We start from the raw sequence: 22358 nt of genomic DNA, 5'->3' as shown, positions 1-22358 counted from the left end.
GTTATGAATAAGATTCAAGCTCCCTGGAGAGATGAAATGATTTCTTGGTGGGGAGAATTTTGTGTCTAGAGCTAGGCTTTACGCTGGAAGGTGAAGAAAATTAAAGTGGAACATGAAATAAATCACCTTTGGTATTGGAATCACTGTGAAATAGTGTCTTTTTCTCCTATTTCACAGAATCACTGAAGGGCTGGGGCTGGAAGGGCCCTCTGGAATTCATGTGGTTTAACTCACATGCCCAAAGAAGGATCTGCTGGTGCAGGTTGCCCAGAGCTACATCTGCTTGGGTTTTCAATATCTCAAAATATAAAGACTCTGCAACCTCTCTGAGCCACCCATGCTACTTCTTGCTTCCTTTCACTCCCTTCATCAGATTCACTTCCAGGTGTGTTTTGGCTTTTCTAATCCCACCCGTACATCATCCTTGGATAATCTCTGTATTTTGCTCTTGGGTAGTTCCCTGTTTCTGTTACTTGCACGCTCCCATTTATTCTTTGAGTTTGCTTGGAGATTCTTGCTCACCTATGCAGGCTTCAGGCCATATTTGCCTGATTTTCTGATTCTCACGATGGTCCAATCTTGAGTTTGGTTGTGCTGTTTGAAAATCAACCAGTTCTCCTGGACCTGCTTCTCTTCAGGACTGTTTTCAATGGCACTCTTCCAAGCAGAACACTGCAGCTGCCAAAGTCTGCCCTCCTAAAGCCCAGGACCATGGTCCTGATTTTTGAGATTTTTTAATTTCTCAGTTTTCTCCTCTCCAGATACTGAGCTCATGTAATGGCCATTGTTTGCAAGTATGAGGTCAGGCAGTGTTTCTTCCCTCATCAGCTCCTTGATTGTCTGTACCAAGAATTTTCATTCTCCAAGAAAATTTCTGGGTTTTTTTTGTTCTGCTGTTTTGGTCTACCCACAGATGCTAGAGGAGTCAAAATTCCCCAGGAGGACCAGGGCCTAAATGAGTGAGACTTCTTCCAGTCACTTGGAAGATTGAATTGATGCAAAAAAGATTAACAACAAATATATTGGATTGTGCAATGTGTTATACTGACACGAGATATTAAATAATTAAGATATTTTTGTGAATTTAAAATTGTTATAATTGGGTTTGGTCATAACAAACAGACAAAAAATCAGAATTTCAGTTCTGATCTTATAATTAAACTTCACAGCTGCAGAATTTTATTTTGAACATTTTTTTCTACTGTAATATACAGTCAGAAATAAAGAAAGAAAAACATTTTTATAATAATGGAAAAGTGTTCTTAAGTGTGGGTCATGGTATAAGAAGTCAACATAAAACATTTTCTTTAAATTAATATTAATAAAGAAAAAATATGGAATGGTTTGGATTTCATTAAATATGAGGTTTTAAGGGAAAAAAAAAAAACTAGTTGAAAAGAAAAATTCAATTTGTATTCAGTAACAATTGTGCAGAAATTTAATTAGTGGTGACCAACACTGTCATTGTAATACTTGACAGTGGTCAGGTAATTGTGCCCCACTGAGTGAAAAATACACTTAAGATAAGGAAGAAAACAGAAGACAAGCAATTTCATGTTCTTGTGTGGTACTCCCAGACTGCATCAATGAACATGGTATGAATGTCAAATAGGGGCTGATTGTATTCCACCCTGAGGCTGCTCAAAGACACTTACTCCATGTTGTTCCATTTCATGGCATGTTCTGGAATTTTCTGACTCTTGGAGAAGACACAGTCAAATCAGCCCTTCTTTGGGTCTGCTCTCAAAATCTTCTTTCAAAAACAGCCCTGCATGCAACACTGAAATCTGTCTGGGTCTCCAATAAAGGCTAGAGCAAATAAATGCTGAGGTCAAAATACTACCTAGGGAGAAATCTTTTCTGAGAAAGGAAAAAAAAAAAAGAGGGGGAAAACAAACAAACAAATTCATCCTAATATTTATCTGAAATAGGTCTTATGACTTCAGGTGAAATCTTCCTTCAGATCCAACACGAAAACTCTTTGTCCTCTGTCGTTGCTGAGCTAACACCAAGACACATTATCTATAAATTTCAGAATGTCCAAACCAATCATGCCTGAAACAAGGGCTGTTGACAAGTCCTATTTCTTTTCTAAATGTATCACTTGTGAAGATGATTTATGTTAAAATGCAATTAAATAAGAAACTAGACTTTTTTATTTCTAGAGAGTGAGATATTTAGGTTCTACAAGAGTCTCATACTGATTTTTGTATCTTAACACATTAGAAAAGCCTGAAAAAATGTCTTACTGATGGCTTGCTTCCCAAGTTTACCCAGAACTAGATTACTGAATGATTAGGAATAAAATGTTAAGGATATGGGTGATGAAGAGGTAGGCAAGAGCTTCTTCAAGTAAGGATGTCCAAAAAGAATATGAATTAGTTATGAAACATTACAGAGATTTCTGATTATGTTTTAAAATTAGCTTATCAATGTATTAAACATTGAGTAGACAAGAATGAAAGGTCAGTCTTTCTCAGACGAGTTTTATACACACCAGGCTTTACAGTTTGACCTGTAAGTCCTTGAAAATTTGAACAAATCTGGCTTTGCTACAGCCTGGGTTGAACAAGAGGCTCAAAAGGGATGCAAGTCTCAGTTTATCTTAGAGTATCACTCTGAAAATTGCTGGCAGAGGTCAGGTATCCATGAATCACTGAACAGAGCAGATTTCTTGGTACTTATTCTAAGTAATGCATCACAATCTTCAGTAATGGTTCAACAAAGAGAAGCCATAACAAGCCCAACAGGTCTGAAATATTATGCTTTCATTGAGCTGTCTGGGCTGCTCTCCTGTGCTTTCTCTTGAATGTTCTTCTGTGGCAGCACAAATAGATAAAATCATGAAAGCTAAAATTTTGCTGTATAGGCAGGACTGCTTTTAGGGAGAAGATATAAATCCAAAGCTAACAACGTGTTTAATTTTTCAGCCTCCTTAATTTAACATTCATCATACTATTAACCATTTAGTTCACAAGTCATTCCCTATCCACACAGCATTTGCTTTCTCAGAGACATATCTTTAATTTCTAAAAGTTAAGATCTTGTTTGTGGTTAAAAATAAACAGTAACTGTCCAAAAAGGGAGGAAAAAAATCTGTTTTATAATGAATCACCTATGATACTATGAAAACAAAAAGAGGAAGAAAACAACCCAAGGATAAGCTTTCACATATCATTTTTATGAAGAAGGAAAAAAAAAATCAAAATTCACACCACTGAGTTAAAAGGCTGCTAGCTCATTTAAACCTCCAATATCTTAGATCAGCTCTGCACAGGAATCACAGTAGAGTTGCAGGCTGTTATTTGCTCCATCTTTAAATGTTATTTAAAGCTGCCTACGACTGGAGCTCCAACTCTCAGAGATTTAAAAGAAGGAGCATGAAACAGCTGTTCATTCTTCCATTTCCAAGAAACACATTTCAGATGATCCATGCTTTCATTTAAAGTTGAAAGGCCCAGAATAAATATGCCTTGTAGGCTAACCAAAAGTTAATTTGCTATCAGTTGCCAAGGCAGCCACTTGCCAATGCTCCCAGTTTTAGCAAAATGCTGGGCAGAAACTGTAGCAAAAAGGGGAAGTAGGATTCATGAATAGCATTACCTCAGAGAAAAGCACCATTTCTAAACAGACTTTGCTTCTAATCCATCAATAAGGAACTGAGTTCTAAAAACACCTTGGAATTACATTTATATGCAATTGTGTGGAACAAATCTAATTATATTCACAATTATAAGACTTATTTATAGCAGAGAGAAACTGCTAAAATGCATAATGTAAACCATAGCAAAAAGAGTGAGAAATAAATTCAAAGACTACAGGAAAAACATTTTATCTGAAGTTAAAATGCAAGGAAGGAACACAACACAGAATTTCAAAACACTGTTTAGAAGGAGATTCTTTTGGATGGCTTTTTTTTCTTTTTTTTTTTTTTCAAGGTTTTATGAATTATTTTGTTTAGTGAAAAGAAAACTTCTCTAGATATTTGTGTGTGGGGATTATACCACTGAAGAAAGAATTATACCACACAGTTGGATAAACAGACCACAAGAAATTGAGCATTGTCTGTCCAGTCTCTGGTCAAGAGCACATGGCCAGGAGGCATCACAGAAAAGAGTTAACACAGACTTTGCCATGCTGGAAGGACACACACTGCTGTGTCTCAGAATGTCAGCCTAAAGGCTGATCTAAACTACTGCTGCTGCCTTTGTACTTAAAGAGATGGAAAGAATTTGCTCCAAAGGCACCTTGCTTACTCTAGGCATCTGTTACAGGAGGCAATTATAATTTTAAAAATATTTCTGTAACCTCACTAAGGAATTTGCCCATGGAATTTGCTTACACTGAAAGCTTAAATTGTAAGTACCTATGATAAATCAATTAAAATTGTATCCTTTGCATGCACTGAAGAGCCAATCTATTGAGAAATTATGTTTCAGAACATGAGCCAGAATACCTGGCTGATCTCAACTTTAAGTCATTTGGTGGAGTCCTTCCAAAGACATGTTTAACCATTCATATTTTCCTAAAGTTCCTTACAACCAGTACCTTTTATAGCAGTATATCTGTAGTATTTTGGAAGGATCTTAGGAAGGTCACAGGGGAGAAACTATTAATTTCTTTTATGACCTTGATAACATGCAAAATCCTGTTTTATGAGTAGTCCCTACGACCTGTTTAACCTTCCTAAATACTTGTGCACTGAGGGGCATGGGGGGAAGACTTGCTTGCCATGGCAAATAATCTCTTCATATCCTGACGGCCAATATATGCCTCAACAAAAATCCCAAAACACAGGGAATTATCTCTGACAAAAGCTCCTAATCCAGGAGTTCTTTCATCTATTGCAGAAAGCCACTTAAACCTGACAGGGTGCCTGCAGCACACCAACCGAACATGGTTTACAATTAGTTGTTGATTTCCACAGTGGTTTCCTGGGCACTGAGTCCATAAACTCATCATCTTAAGTGCTACCTAAGACAACCCTGCAGTCCCAAAGTAACCCCACACGCCGTGGCTGCTGGCAGTGTCTGAATGGGAGGGAAAAATCCACGTGTGTGCTGAACTCCAGATCCCTTCCAAAGCACAACTTAGAAACAGATGTTCCCCATAAGCACCATTATGAAATCCTCAGCAGCCAAATGTTATTTCAGCCTAAACTTGCTGAAATAACAAATCCACACTGAGCAAGCAAAGCCTCTTGTTCTGCAAAGCTTGTGAAATTACCATAACACCTGATGTGACGTCACTCCTCCAAAACCAAGTTTGTCCAACAGTGCAGATCAGGACCAGAGACACCTGCACTAGTGTAGTGTGATGTATTGAGGCAGTTTAATATTGTGTAGTGTAGATATTTTAATTTTTGCCTGCGCTGGCTATTCATTGCTTGCAAAACTTCCCCATTTCCCCCATCCTCTTGGATTCACACAGAACATTACATTTCTGACAGAGACACAGAAAAAGACATCAAGAGTGTACTTTACAGTTTTTCTTTTGTGATGTATGTTTTCAGGAATAGATATGCACTTTGCAACACTGCTGAGAAAACACTTGAACCACTGAGAGAAATAGGGTAGACCTAGCTGATTATTCAGTGTAAATAAAGGTAACACATCCAGAATCTGTACAAGTCTCTTGCAGACTAATAAACCGCTTGCAGTAGAATTGACAGTGAAGAAAAAGAGATGGGATGTTGCATGGGCAACTGAATTGTGGCTCATGGTGTGTAGCTGGATCAGGATGAGATGTCACGACCTGGTGGCAATAAAAGCATGAGGTTCTCTGGGTGAAAAAGAGGAAGTCAGCTCCAGAAATGCTGTTGAAGGCAAAAACAGTTGTCAACCCTGGCCAGTGATGGTATATTCAGCTTTACAGGAACACAGCTAGATTACCTACTTCCTCCAAGACAATGTCATCCTCCCTTTGGTGGAATGAAGTCTGTCATCCTATAGAGATGAATCCTTTGGAGATCGTGGTATGTGACTGATTATGGCAGTATGGCCATCACTAACACAAAACACTGACTACTAGTGTGCTTGAAGTGAACCTGAAATAAGAATATATTGTTGAAGTTATGCCTGGCTCTTAGTCCAAGTCTCCAGATGGTTTAAGTCCAGGGAGTTGAAGTTGAATTTATAAAATAAAACTGAATGGAAAGCACCAAAATAGTAATTTGGATGCAAACCCGAGATGGATATTGAGCATATTTTACACAAATTCTACTTCATTTCAAATGTTACAGCTTCTAAATACCTATAATTGGGCAATTATGAAAGAGAGTAAAGAATGATAGTGTATGTGTAAGCATTACAGAACAATGATAGACCATTAATTGAAGTGCTAATTACCTTTCATAAGTGTTTTATGAGCAGATAGCTTCAAATATACAGCTACAAGGAACACTCACATTATTTCCATCAAAGCTTCTAGGCTGAATTACACCATTGTTTTTAGGTGCTCTATCTCCCCTCAAAGAGCCTGCGCATTTAGATACTTGTTTCCATGGAGCAATCTCTCATTTTTATCTTACATTTACTTCTCCACAATGGAGAAACTCTTTCCTGCCTTTGCTTTTCATATTTTTTGGAAGTCTGCTCTGTAGTGCAGCTGTGATGTAGAACTTTAGCTGGATGAGAAGATGCCCTGGCTGAGAATTTCACAAAAACAAAAAAAATCCAAAAAGAGTGAATCTACCCTCAGAAGTGTTTGGATTCCAATGAGGTTCCACAACTCATCCAATGAAGGCAAGACACCTGTGAAGGTAATTAAAATTCTTCATGACAATGAATATGGGAGACTCAAGACTGAAAAAAAAAGTCTTCCTTGAAAATAAAGAAAGTATGGATATGATTACAGCTATTTACAAAAGCAAGTTCATCATAGAAAGAGAATTTATTTGAAATCTCAGAGATTATTTTTAACTGTGTATACTTCTTTATTGATAGAAATGAATGCTACATATTTATTGTAAATGAATTTACACTTTGCACTGGTTCATTATCGCTTCTCTTGTCTGTGCTGCCACACATTGCAGTCTTTGAGAACAGGAATTTTGGCAAGAGGTGATTTTTTGGTGGTCTTTGTCCCATGGCCTTTGATTTGAATTCACTTTTGTCTCATATGAAATCAGTTGTTCAAAGACATAAAGATAGACAGATGCTTTGGACCCCTTATTTGCATGTGAGGTTTTCTGTGCATATACATGAAAATGAGTGTGTTTATGTGCGTATGTTTGGTAGTGTGACTCTATTATGAAGGTCTATCATTGACTGGATTTTCATTTTAATTATTCTGAACAATTACTTGGTATTTGGAGTAACCATATAAAAGTATTGCTTGTTTTAATATGCTGACATTAGAGACTACAAATCTGGTGACTTGGGAAGCTTTGTGTCTTAAGGACTGGTCCAAGAAATTTTCCAGTTTTAGAGAAGAATAGTTATCAGAAGTTGGTTGTTGATAAATACCCAAGGACACACACAGGACAAAGACTTATTTTGATGGACAAAAAGTGGTAGAGGAACTAACAGGGGTAGTGGTAACATCTGACTGAGGAAATAGCTGGGGGATTAATTCCTTCTCATCACAGTGTTTATGCAAGTGGAGGTTGCATGCACACCTCATAAAGAAGGTTCATTGTTGTTGGAGTTAATGAGTGGCTTATTTCAAGAACGCTCATCAGAAATCCTGGGGAAGGCCCTGATATGGCCTGTCTTGGTGCCAGCAACAGCAGAGCTGAGGTGTTTACCCAAAACCATCTGGAAGAGAACAGTGAGATAAAGATTCAGGCATTATTTGCTTAGATTAAGTGAGTTGTCAGTGCAGGTAAGAGACACACACACCAGATACACCCCATAAGTTATAAATGTGTTTTACAGCCTTAGAGCCAAGTGTTGGAGTCCCCAGGACCCACCTAACAAAACAAGTTACCAAGAAAGGACCTTAGGCTGACCTAGCAATCAGTAGGTTTCATCTGCCTTGGACCTAATCTATTGATAAAGCAAGACAGACTGAGAGAGCTGTAGACTTGCAACAAGTAGGATGGAAACAGAAATGGAAAAGAAACAAAGTGGAAAAGAAATATGAAAATAGGATGGAAACAGAAGTGGAAAAGAAACAAAGTGGAAAATAAATATGAAAATAGTACTGAAAATGACAAAATCCAAGTGATGATGAGGGTCTCTTGCCTAAATTGCAGATCTGACTTTAGGAAAGAGAAGAAACCAGAACAAGGTTTTTCTTTATTTTAATTGGAAATTTAAGGTAAATCTAAGAATGGATCAAGCAGATTCTGATATACTGAATGATTGCCTAATAGGAGTGGGGGGACAGCAGGGAGGATAAACCAGCAAAATTAGATTTTTATCTTTGAAATGTGAGTTATCCATTGCAGACTATTTCAAATGATCAACCAGTCCCACAAGGTGCTGTATACACAGAGGTTATTCTTGGGTGTTACTTGAGTGCAGCACAGATAACTGTGCATGTCCCACTGGGTTTCACATTTATTCCCTTGGCCTTTATTAATCTGCCTAAAGAAGCAGCAAATCCAAGGATCCTTCCATTGACATCAGTGAGCTCTGACAATGCTCCAAGGCTGTCTGTGCTGTAAACTGATTCACACAGGCTGATTCCTCTGTCTGCCTGAGGTTGCCAGTAAGCAAGGAGTGTATTCTATGCAGTCAGACTGCCAAAGAAAGGATCCTTCCAGTCAAAAAGACATCTGGACAGAACTCATGAAGGTCAGCAATCCAGACACTGTTGAATCAAATACAACTGAAGTGCTGAACAATCTCCTGACACTGTGAGCCTGGTATACACAAATATCCCCAGAAGAGTAGCGTGTGTATAGGTCAGACTCCAGATTATGGCTCCACTCTCCCTAAGGAAATATCTTAATGGCCACAGGCTCTGATGAGCTGGTGCTCACACAGCAGGAAGGGAAAGAAAAGGAGGTGAAAAAAGCACAATAGATCGAGCATGTCATTGGTATCAGGAGGCAGACAGAGCTAGCATGTGACATATATCAGAGTTCTGCTTTCAAAAATTGTTTTGCTAATTATTAGTCAAACTAAAATAACAGATTCTATGAGTTTTGCCATACTGCCCCTCCCTCATTCCTCCTCTCATGGTGCAGTTTCTATTGTGTCTCTCCAGTCTCCTACTGAGATAAATGGGAAAAGCTGACCCTGCTGTTGGAAATTAAAACACGGGGAAATGTTAGAGGAAAGGATTACAGGCAAATAATTCTGCGCTGTGTCAGGTTCCAAAGGAGAGGGAAATACGCAAGACTGGGAGAGAAAAGAATACCAAGACTAAGGCAGAAGAGACTTGTAGATACAGTGGCTAAAAAATCTCATGGTAATCATCCAGTCTGACCCAGGTAATACAGATGATAAAATTGCACCCAATACTTAATTCCTAAAGCAAACTCAAGAGCTTGAAGTTAACCTGTCAAAGATGACTGGACAATCTTTTAGAGGTACAATCTGTCCTGAAATGGTTGGATGGAGGAAGAACTGCCCTCATCTCTATGGTGGTGTCTGCTCCCAGCACCAGCTTTGTCCATAACCACAAGTGGGGATTGTAGTTGCTGCACCCAGTGTACTCTGGCTTTTTTGACAGATGGTGACGTGGTAGCCAAGGGCTGTCTGGAATGATGACCCAGATCTCTTGCTGGTGTGCAAATACAACTTTATCACAATCACCTTTCATTCTAAACAATGGACAGCCCAAGGCTCACTGAGCTCCCCTGCAGGGCACTGGGCTGCACACCAGGACCTGCCTTCGAGTGGTGACACCTCTCTGGGTTTCTCCTCAAGGCTGAGAGATTCCTGGTTGCCCTTGGACTCCTCTCAAGGAAAGGGTTCAGAAGGCAAGGGGGTCCTTTTGGATCTCAGTGGGAGGGTCTCTCTGACAGCCTCATCAGACCCCATCTTCTATGCAGTAAAGAATCAAGTGTACCCTGATGTCAAACCTTGTTAAACCAATGTGGCATTTACCATTGAATTCGTTAACTCACTGGTTTATATCCACAAAGTGTATTGTTGTTTCTCTCTTATGAGTGAAGTGCATGACATCCTCTGTGACAACCTCATAATTAAAGAAAGGGAAGGCAGAAAAACAGAACAATAAAGAGAAATAGCCCTGCAGTGCAGGAGCATTGAGGAATCTCCACCCGAACTGGATTAGTATGATCTGAAAAGAGTGCTTTGAAACCCAATTCCTCTCAGTGAAAGGATAACAAGCAACGGGGGAAATTGAAATACAGTAAGTTATATAAGAAAACATATTTTTACTGTGAGGATAGTTGAACACAAGAGCTGTTCAGCCAAGAGAGGTTGTGGAGCCTTGCATCCTTTTTATATTCAAAGCCAGGCTGTACATTGTCACAAACAACCTGTTTTAATTGTCACTGCTTTGGACAGGGGATTAGACTGGAAAATCTCCAGAAACCCCTTCTCATTTTAATAATTTTATGATTTTTGAATGAAAGTAATGGTCTGTAAATGTATCTGATAATTGTTTATTTGACAAAAAAGCAAAGAGATGTAGAAAAATAATGAATCACACCTAGACACACTAACTGATCCAGTCAGGAGATATCAGGGTCTCAGATCACAGGTCAAAAGGCTTTACTGTTTTTTTTGACAAGGTTTTGATAGTGTAGGGCTGCACAAGTGGCTTTTGTGAGAAGACACGAGGAGCTGCCCCCAATATCAGAGAGAATCAGTTTCAATCAGCTCTGACAGACCTGTTGCAGGCCATCACCAATTAAATTAATCTTTCCTGAGTCTATTTTGACAATTTGATTGATGGTATTTGAGTGTTTTGAGTATTTGATTGGTGATTTCCCTGTCCATATATAAATCACCCATAAGATTTTTGGTCTTGTTTTGTCCACCTCTCCTGCTGAGAAGTGGAAGGGAGGGAACAATTTGGTGGACACTTGGAAGTCAGCCGAGGTTAACCCCATGACAGGGATTATTGAGGGAATCTCTCAAGCAACAAGAGGGAGCAAAGAGAACCCCATGGGTCTTGGGTTAGACTTGATGATCTTTAAGATCTCTTCCAGCCTTGTCATTCTGTGAATTCTGTGAATTAATGTCCACCAGATTTGTGCTCTGTTAGCAATAAGAATGTACCTCTAAATTTGGAATAACTTCCTGAACGTGTTGGTTTGACTGAGCTATAGCGTATACTCTGGCTTTTAAAAAGCCATGGTATGAGCGCACTGCAGTCAAGCACAACAGTGGTGGGAGTACTGAACACATGCAAAGTGGCTTTTTTGGAGCTCTTCAAAATATTTGCAAGTAAAGAAGATGTAAGACTAATTAACTCATTTTGAGAGTGCTCACCAGAGCACAACCTATTTTCTTCTAATCTGTGTTGTATCAGAACATATGTAGCACAACGCAGAGCTACAAAGACATATTAAAAGTAGCTCTGCAACATGGAAACTATGCTTTTATCCAAAACTCTTATCAATCACATGTATTCTAGGCTGACTCAGTTTGGTAGAAGAGGCTGCAACCCCTTCCTGAGGGATTTCTTGATAAGAGGTCTGTTCTTGTTGCCTCAGTGACTTGTTGCAATCGCCCACACAGGCATCATATTGTCACATACCTAGTCTGTACACATACTACCTACCCTCATCCTTAATGTTTTTTAAGGAGGAAAACACATAAATATGTGGTTCCCCCACTCAAGATCAATTGCTTTTCCCGGGGTTTGTAGAACAGAGCAGCCAGCAACAGCTTTTGTCCCTGTAGTGCAAAGAGAACAGCACAGATTTGGTATTGCATGTTCCTCCTGTATTCATTTTTTCCTTTCTTGATGGACAGTTTGTACTGAAGGACATTTCTTTGTGCAGTTTTTGTTTAGACAAAAACTTGTCTAACTGCTGACCTTGTTTCTTTGCTTCAGGAAGATCTCATTTCATTGTGTACAGTTCTTCAGAACACAGGTTTTGTTATTCATCAAAACAGCAGACTAGTCTCCTATTAAAGTTCAAGCCATTAAATTCTTCTATTTTTGACCTTCAGGTTGAATCTCTTTTTTTTCATTATTCACTTTCTTTATAAATACTTTACTTTTACCTATGCTGACACAAGTGTCCTTCTAAGGCTGGCATTTCTTACCCTGGTGGTCGGAGTTGGACCCAGTGGGTTGGTTATAATTCAGTTCTCCTGCTGTCTAAAGAAGTGGTGCAGTCACTATGCTGTGAACACCTGCACACAGGTGTTCTACTCTCTAGATCTACTCTCTAGATCTAGCACAGTGGTTTTCAAAATTTGAGTTGTGAGATTCCATGCCTGAGAGCCTTATAACCTGTAAGAGGTTGCAACCACATTTAACAGCTCTTTCATCAGCATGAAAAAACAATGAGTTTTCCTCTGCCAAAACACTTTTTCTGGGACACATACCCACTGTCTAGACATTGTGATTTTCTTTAATTGAGCCCTGAAAATGACATTTTACATAAGAGATAGAATATTGTACTGAGTAAAAGCTATGCAACATCAGACCTTGATGCCTCACAGAAAGAGTTGCAGCTTTTAAACACTTCAGTTGAAGCTCTAGAGCAACCACATCCTTTGTGATTTCCCCTGCTTTCCAGAATGGTCTCAGAACTGAACTGACCATGGTTGTCTTCTTTGCTTACAGCTCAGGGAGAGGTTGTAAAATGAAAGATTTCACAAGGTAAGATTACATCCTGTGCTTTTCAATTGTATGAACAGTCTTAATTTGGCAACTTTACAAAAAAATAATTTCATTTCTAAGAAGAAAGGAAAAAAGCTTTTAAGACAAACAAATCAGAGGCCAAGAGAAAGAATTACTTTGCTTCATACAGAAAAATGTTGTTTATACTTGAGTTCATCTTTTTTGAAATAAGACAGAGAGAGAAAGGAGGATTCACTTTTATATGATGTCATGTTGGCTGTGTTTTTCACTAGAGCATTGTCAGGAATAGCTTCACCTGCAAATGAGGATTAAGTAGCTTAAGGGATGTCTGTGCAAAGCATTTCTTTCTCTCTATCTCTTGGATGCCCATAGCAAATAATAGTCATCTACAAGTTCTCAGAGGCCATGTAATTTCTTTCCCAAATTCATGAGACTTGGTTCAGCCCTCTCTGATGCCTGTATTTTCTATATTTATAACCCTGAATACCCTGTTGACCCCTAAGGTTGTGAAAGGGTCCTTTTCCCCATGTACTATAGTGTATCCCCTATCACCTGGAGGCTAATTGAAATGACAGACAGAAAGCAAATGTGGGGAAGCAGAGAATGCACAAATGATGAAAGCACATAAAATCTTTGTATACATGCTGTGAAGAATAAGTTTTGCACAGCTCTTATCTTTGTCTATAACACACAAGGAACTAGATCTAAATAACATAAAACATGGTCTAGCGGAAAGATGGCCCTGCCCATGGCAGGGTGTGGGAACTGGAGGACTTTTAAGATACATTCCAACCCAAGCCATTTAATGATTCTCTGAACATCTAGGCACAAAATCGGGCTGAATAAAGCAATGAAAACCTGATTTAAGTCTTCCACAACACCATCAGCTCAAATCTGCTGCCCAGAGCATTTCTGAAGGCACTTTTAGATGATTATATAAATTACTTTTAGATGATTATATAAATTATCTGATCGCTTTCTCAAAATGATAATACTATAAACTTGGAAAAGTTTTTTGTGTTATGGTTGGGTTTTGCTTGTTTGTTTGTTTTAATTTTATATGTTCCTTTTCTTCTCCTTTTCTTCTTCTTTAATTTTATATGTTCTCCTTTTCTTTCCTTCTCTCAAAACCAGCTTGTTTGGCAGCAATAAAATAAAGGGAACACCTGAGCCCACTCCAGGAACATCAGTGTTAACATGCTCAAAGAAACTAAGAGAAAATCCTTCAGAACAAATAAAACTGCTTTTTCTTTTCTTTTTTTTTTTCTTCACTCCAGAGTTACCTGTCTTTGTGGTTCAGACTAATAGTTTGTCTCACACACATACCCCTCTTGCATGGGGTAAAGGCAAGTGATGACATTTGAAAAACAGCAGGGGAAGAAATAAGAAATAAGAAATGTAAGAGGTAAATATGAATCTGACTCAGAGGTAAAGATCAGACTGCATTTGTCTTCAAAGGCCCAGACAAAAATCTGAGTGCTTTTCTAACGCTATCTTATCATATGCACAAATTTCTGCTTTCACCTTTCAAAAAAATTTATAGTATAGCTGCATGTCTTCCCATAAAGTTCATGAGTGCCATGCATTTCAAACCCACAAGTCGGCTGCTTTGTGAATTTTAGCTTGAATGTCTCCTTTTGATCAGAGCAGGTGTCTGTAGAAACAACCCCCAGCTTTGCAGCTCAATTGCCTTAAATAAAGCTGATAAATCCATAAGGAGGGCAGACTGCTAAGTACTTATTTACCAACCTCTCTGCTGATTGAATTAACAACAAGCCCAAGATGTCATAAACAACAGTTAGTCTACATAGCATTACAGTTTTCCAATAAGCACAGCAGTGACATAATGAAATAGCAAAATAACATCTTGCTCAGAAACCAGAACAGTGACTTCCATATTTCTCTTCATATGAAATAAAATTTAAGGGAAAAAAAAAAGAAACACACTTTAAAATATTTCAGGAATGTTCAAAGATATAAGGAAGTAAATAAATTCTTTTGAGCATTTGGTTTTATAGAGCTCAGTCATCTACAAGTACAGCATATGTAAGATGTAAAGCCATAATTAAGCTTTCTGATATAGCATACCATTTTCCAAATGTTCCTTAAATATAACCATTAAAAATTTCCTCAGATATAACCACCAAAACCCCAGTAATCACATGATTAGTATTTCACATATTCATTGAACGTGATTTCATTAGTGCTGGGCTTTCAGGAAGAACCAACAATTTTTCTTTCACCCCTCACTATGGCTGTTGGACAACATATACCTGGGAAAGGACTTTTGTCTTTGAAAAATATAGCCATTTATTTTAACTTCATAGGTGGAAAAAGCACCCATATTGAGTTTTACTTAAAAACAGGTGATTATTTGTCTTTTAATAACTTAAAGTTTGACTTCTCTGAAATGAGTTAAAGATTTAAGTTCCTGCTTCCCCCTATCCTCTTCCTATTTCCTGTACTTATAATGATGAACAAAGAGTGTTTAACCTGTACCATAGAATAAAATTCAGGAATGCATATTCTCCAGGCTTTGCAATAATTATGTGATGAGCTGGCTTATGTACAAACAACAAGACTTGTGCCTGGGCATTTGCTCATGCTTGGGAGGTAACTGCCCCAGTCTTTGACCGAATATTACTGTGGTAACTTTGAGAACTGTTCTGAAATAAACTGTAAACATTTAATTGAAACAAATTCACCTTGTAAGCTGAGAGAAATATACTTTAGAAATACCTCCAAAATGCTTTTTCTACATCAGATTTTTGTCATGTGTATCTATTCTGACCATGGGGAGCAACCATCACCCACAACAGAATAAGAAGGGTGTTTTGTTTATGCATTTAGCTTTCTCCAAGACTTTGTCATTCAGTTTCATGTCTGACATGTTATAGTTCCTGACAGGGCCAGTAGTTATGTCTGGAGTCAGATGATTACTTTCCAGTTCTATGTCTTTCTATTAAGCTGATGACCAAAAATATCTTCTTGAAATTGTATTAATCTTTTCACTAATTATATAATTTCATTACTACCTTTTCCCCATCAGAGACAGCAATTCTTTAAAGGCAGCTTCAGTTTCCTGGATTAGAATGGTCTGAATTGCTCTTTGGTTATTTCATGTAACCATCTCTAAAGTTCACAATTATTTGGCAAATGGAATTTTGTTTCTGAAGCTGTTAGCTGTTCTGGGAAAGACATCAAATGGGGAAACAGCAGTAACTTGCCCCTTAAATATTTTCCTCTGCATAAGTAGATCCAGGCCATATAATCACTTTTAAAATTAGATACAGCATCATTTATGTATTCTGGTTCCTCTCATCAATGAAGTGGCTATTTTTGTCCTAAGTAGCTTTACCAGTAGTTTATTATATAAAAGGAATATTATTTTTTCCCCTGAAGAGATACAAAAGAAATTTAATAAAACAAAGCAAAAATGCCTAAGGACGTTTTTTCAATTCCCTTCCATTGTGAAGTAGTTTTGTATCAGCTGCTGGTTCTGAAATCCACTTCATGTTTTGGGAGGTTAAAATCAAACTGGTTGACAATGCTATATATAACTGGAATTAATTTTCTATCACACAGCCAAAAATAGTACAAACACTAAGATACTTGGCAGTGACCATAAAAAATAATTTTTTTAGTGGGTTCATCTGCTTTATTCTCACATGATTCCCCAAGTAAAATTCTACCTATTAAAAATGAGGGAGTTTTGGGGTTTAGGTATTTTATATAGAACTGTTGATAAGCAGTGTCTATGGTGGCTCCTTTTTCCTTCCCAGAAGCTCTCTCTCTTTTTTTTTTTTTTTCCTATTGTAGATAGAAATTACCCCACATCCCACATCCTTTGCAGAAGAGTGTGAGTGTGAAGTAAATTGCTTTATATTGCAGTACAGTATTTTGGAGAAATGTTGAGAGGCACAGCTGCTACACAGTTAATGCAGTTGATCCTGAAAAACCCTCCAGGAGAGATGCCATGTAGCAAACTGAGGAAAAAGAAATTAAGTCATTGTAACATGTGATGAATTATTTTCTTTTGAGTTATCACTACCTAGAGTGGAGCAGATGAAAAGTGCAGTAGGAGGAGAGCTGCAGCAGGATATATTGTCCACTGCAGCCGACAGGAGATGGCAGAGATTGGTCCTGCACAACATCCAGAAACTTACAAAGAGATGGGAAGGTCTTGCACTAAAAATGTCATGGAACAGCACAACACTGGGATCTGTACCGCCTATCAAGTAAACACCACCAGAACCCAAACTCCTTGGCTGTGATGTGCAAGAACTGCTCAGTCTTGCCCACTGCAGCTTTCCTTTTTTTTTTTTTTTTTGTTGTAGGTGGTGAGTAAATTTAATGTCCTGGAGTTGCTGGTAGATAATTGAGGCTTTGTGTGGGAGTCAAGAGCAATCACCTTCCCACACTGGGGAGACCTCCTTCCCTTTGGAACTGAGCTGAGTGGGTCGGGTGCACTCCTCTGCTAACAGGCGTGACAGGCACGTTCTGTGGGGGAAGAGTCCACATATAGATAATTCTGGCGCCAGGGACTCCTGAAGAGGATGAAATTCCCTGCTGGGAGGGAGGGAGGGAGGGAGGAAGAGAAAAAAAGCAAAAAAGCTGAATATCATGCAGGAAGAGAAGACAGGAAGGAAAGTTTTGTACTGGAAATGATAAAAAGGATTTTATAAGAGCAGGGTGACTCCCTGCAATGGTGTGTACACAATCCTTGTAACCTCACAGTCAACTAATATGAATCAGCGCTTTCAGTCTCCAAGTTAAAGCATTTAATTGGAAGTCTCAGTTATTACAGCCACAATCAGAGTACTTCTTCCCCTTTTATAGTGAGGGTTTTTTTTTTTTTTTTCTTATTTGGAGAATAAAGAATATGAATTTTTTTTCAATTCAGCTTCGTGTTTGATCATTAACTATTCCATGCATACACCCTCATCTGGCAGGAATCTTAAGAAATGTGCAAGACACTAATCCCAGCTAGATGCCCTTTTGTCTTTTTCAAAGACTCCCAAAGAGAAAAAAATATTACTGGAGGTTATTGTGGGAAACTTGAACCTATCAAGTGCAAGTTAATACCTGTGCTGGTGCAAATTGTTCCACCACCATTGGCTGATATGTCGTACAGCTCTTCAATCCGACATTTTTTTTTAATGAGAAGCTGTTAGCCACAGGTTTTGAGCTGCTGGCACAATTAAGAGATGGATTCTCTCATTTCTGATTAATAGAGTGTGATTATGTATACATGTGTCAAGCAAAAGACATATGTAAAGAACATAAAGACTTCTGTAGAAGTATTTATTCTTTGTCTTTGATTTAGTTTTGTCATTAGACAACAAACCTGAACAGTAGAGAAGACATCACTGTATCTCATTCTTGGTTGATAGCTCCTGCCTTTTGTTAATTGTCTCATACTAAATTGCCACCTACTGCCTCAGCATTATTGAATAAAGCTATTCGTGTAGTGCTAATAAAAATGCATTTATATAGGCCCTGGGATTGGTCTGAAAGCAATACACGAAGAACAAAATAAATGAACAAAAGCCAAAATCTTCAGGAAATTAATCACAAGGAATAATTGAGTCAGTTGCTGTCAAATGGATTTAAGTAAAAGCCAGGAGGAAAGGCTAATCTAATGCTTAAGAGAGTGATCTGTGATTTTACTTCCACCTCTGCCAAAGGTGTCCTGTCTGCCCTCATTTGACCACAAACAATTTAATTTCTCTGTCTTCAGACTGTTAAGTGGGGGTGATGTTCTGTCTTTTCTGATTTTCAGTTTCCTTGATGTTTTATCTTGCTTTAATCTGGTTTTGCTTGAGGTTTTTAGGTGCAATGTAAGCAAGCAAACCTGCCCCTCTACATTGGTGAGACAGGTCTGCTGGGTTTGGAGCACAAGTTGGTTGTGTTCTCTGCCCTGGCCACATCAGACATGGATTTACAGAGAGGTACTGGAGACAATGTCCAAGTTCCAAAGTCATTACACAAGGAGGAGAGAATAGATCCCATTCTGGCCCATACATTACTGGGAAATTTGAATAAAAAGAGAAGTGTTCTTTAAAAATCAGATTTTCAAAGTCTTTTAACTGCGTAACTTCTGAATTTCATTATATTCTTGATATCATTTAAAATACAAATTTAAAATGCCTTTTTTTAAAATTTATATTTTAAAGAGTAAAATTCTTTACTATGTATTTTAAATATGGATCCATTAAGGGCCTTTGCAAATTCTGTAAAAATATGATCAAGGAGAATGTTCATCTGCTGAACCCTTCTCTGCTGTTTTTACTCAGTTGTATTAAGTAATTTGTGTTCTTCATATTTATTTCCTTCCAAGATACTTAAAAAATCTTCCAAGCTGTTTTTATTTTTGGGGAAGGGAAGGGAAGGGCAATTCCTACAGGCCAGTACTTGATATTTTCACCTGAAATTAAAGAATCTTAGTGTTTCTACTTTAAAATGCCTGGCTGAAGTAAGAAAATTACTCCAAGTGGTTTTATTTGTCAGAAGCCACTATGTCTCAAAGTCAAGACCTCCATGAGACTGCAATTTCTAACAGGTTTATTTGTTTGGTCAAACCTTGAACCCCATAAGTATACATGCAGATTGCATGTCTTTGCATTGTGTTACTAAGGCATATTTAAGATATATAACTATTTGTATGAGAGGTATAATATTCTGAGGAATAGAATAATAATTTTATTATTTTTCTTGTGGTGTTTCTTCTGATATATGACAAATCCACAGTTATATCCCAATTTAACACGTAACTTGACCTTCCTCTGAAATGAAATGGGAGTAGGGGGAAGGACAGTTCTTACTGAGGTCTGTAAAGGCTGCTTTTCATCTCCCTTACTTTTCATTCACTGTGGTGGCTTGACCTTGGTTGTACACCATGCACCTACCAAGCCACTTTATTACCTCCCTACTCAACAAAAACAATTTCATGGGTTGAGATAAAGGCATTTTAATGAAGCAAAAGCAAAGGTCATGCATGGAAGCAAAGAAAAACAAAAGATTTCTTCTCTACTTCCCATCAGCAATTAAAGTCCAGCCACTTCCTGGGAAGCAGGGCTTCAGCACTCATTGCGATTTCTTCAGAAGACTCACACAGCAATGAATTCCACACTCTACCTCCTTTTTCTTAGGTTTTATTGCTCAGCAGACACCATATGGTATGAGATATCCTTTGGGTCAGATGTCCTGGCTGTGTCTCTGCCCAAGATCTTTCCCACCTCCAGGAAAATGGGTGAAGGGAGAAATTTTGGAGGCAGCGCTGGTGCTGTGCCAGCTCTGCTCAGCAGGAGCCAAAACACTGGTGGGACATCAACACCTTTGTAGCCACCAATACCCAGCACAGCAGTGTGAGGGTTGCTATGGGGAAAGTTAACTCCATCTCTGCCAGGCCCAAAATACTTAGCTGCAGTTATCCTAAACCAGAGAGTAAAGGGGGCTATGAGGCAGATAATGTATTCTGTTTGAAAACATTGCACTACAAGAAGTTCTGAAAATAAACAAGTTCATTCCCTTGCTAGGGTAGTCTAGCACACAGCTTTGATTAAAAGGGAATTCAGAGAAATTTTTAGACTGTTTTTTTAAGGAAACCAGACCTATTCTCTTTTTCCATCAGTTCCTATCAGCTTCTGATCTCCTTGTCAAATTTCTGTCAAATGCAACCAGAGAAAGCAGCCTCTAACACGCTGTATTCCTACATACCTTATGAAAATAAACTGATGTGGAGAGGAGACTCAAATTCACACTTTTCCTGAGGAAAGCCTTGGCTTACTTCAGCTTTGTTCCACTCTGTATGGAACTCATCTGAAAGAAAGAAAATAAGAATACCCATTTTGAGAAAAAGCTTATCAGACACAGAGTAAACCCAAAATGAAAAGAATCCAGGTCTTGCAAAACTTCATAGCTAGGTGCTAAAACAATGTCTGCCTTTCAGAGTCAACCTTGCCAAAAAAAAAAAAAAAAAACCAACAAATCAGAGTGATGTATTTTATGCAGAGAATGCATCCAGGAGACTTAACATTTATTAGGAAGTAGTACAAGCTATTAGTGGAACTAACTAAGTGATGTCTCCAAAGGACACAGGCTGCTGAATATTGTACTATTTCCTTGTACATTATCCTTGCAAATAGCAAAGCTAGAAAATACTGCAGTAAATTAATCTGCTATTGTGGTGCCAAAAGCCTTTCTCACTCAGCAAGAGGCAGCTTAAGACAAACATTGTTTTCTGGGCCACCTGGAAACTGAAGAGGACAGAGGAGATCAGAGGTTAAGAGTAAATCTAATTAATTAGCAGACTATTAATCATGTCGTCCAACTAAAGGAAAATTTACTCTTATTTAATCTCCTAATTTCAGTTCATCTTTGAATTGGAAATCCTGAGGGAGAAACAGTCACGAGTATAATCTGTGGAAAACCTCATGCATGACTGCTCTGATGAAGCAGGTTTAACTGGTCAGCCTGAGGAAACCAAACCAGAATAGTTTTCAAAAACCAGGAAACATTTAGATACATTCTTTGACTTCACTCGCCCTGGGGAAGATCCTGTTGTTCCACAGAGATGCATCAAAGCCCTTCAGACCCTTAGCCCCACAGTTCTTGGATTGAACACTGTGTGAACACATGTGGGTGGCCAGGTGCAATCAAATGTCTGTCCCAAAACTGGTTTTTGCCATCTCCTACATTCCATAGTCACCTCTCCTCACATACTCACATGGACCTACACATGTGTTATCCCAAGTTATGGGAATGGCATCTATGCCCTGAGGATATCCAGGATGTGGACTGTGTAAAAGTGGTATTTCCAGAAGAATGGTTCATGGACCCCCACCACCAAAAAGACCAGGGTGAAGGGGGCCCAGCAGGAATCACAGGAATCTTTATGGTGATGATATTTTTCTACTTGATCTCCCTCTCACTGTCTCTCTTCCTCCATTTCCCCCATTTCTTTCGATGTCTCTAACTCATATTTATTGTTAAATAAAATTTGTACTATTGACTTTGGCATATTGTCTCATTTGCACTTTAAATTCTCTTATGATCGGATCATAACACTTGCTTGACTTTTGCCTATTGTTCCATTTTTTCGGAATAAAAGTTGTTTCATGGGATAACTTTTAAAGGAACTTGACACTTCTAGATTATTTTCACATGCTTAAAGGGCATAATTTTAATTTTCTACTATATGATATTTGAATAATTTTATACTCTTTTTATTAAAATCCTTTGCTTCCCTCTTTATTTAAAACCCAAATCAAAGTATACTCTATTTTTACACCCCTTTAGAAGTCATTAATTTCTTTTTCCTTATCCTACCCATATTATTCCTGGAGAAAACCATATGATAGGGTTACAGCATAGGTAGATAAGGACAACTGCCTGGATTTGTTCAAATCATTTGACATTGTCCCACATGACATTCTTGTCTCTAAGGTGGAGAGACAGACGGAGCACTCAGTGGATTAGGAATTGGTGGATGGTTTCACTCAAACAGGTGCTGTCAACATGTCAATGTCCAAGTGGAGACCAGTGACAAGCGGCATTCCTTGGGGATCAGCGCTGGGACTGGTGCTCTGTGGCATCTTTGCTGGTGACATGGGCAGTGGGATCAACTGTGCCCCCAGCAAGTTTGCTGGTGACACTAAGTTGCGTGATGCAGT

This window comes from Motacilla alba, chromosome 2 (assembly GCF_015832195.1).
Source record: "Motacilla alba alba isolate MOTALB_02 chromosome 2, Motacilla_alba_V1.0_pri, whole genome shotgun sequence".
NCBI classification, from domain to species: domain Eukaryota; kingdom Metazoa; phylum Chordata; class Aves; order Passeriformes; family Motacillidae; genus Motacilla; species Motacilla alba.
The sequence above is the reverse complement of the archived record's forward strand: the minus strand, read 5'-3'. Positions refer to the sequence as shown.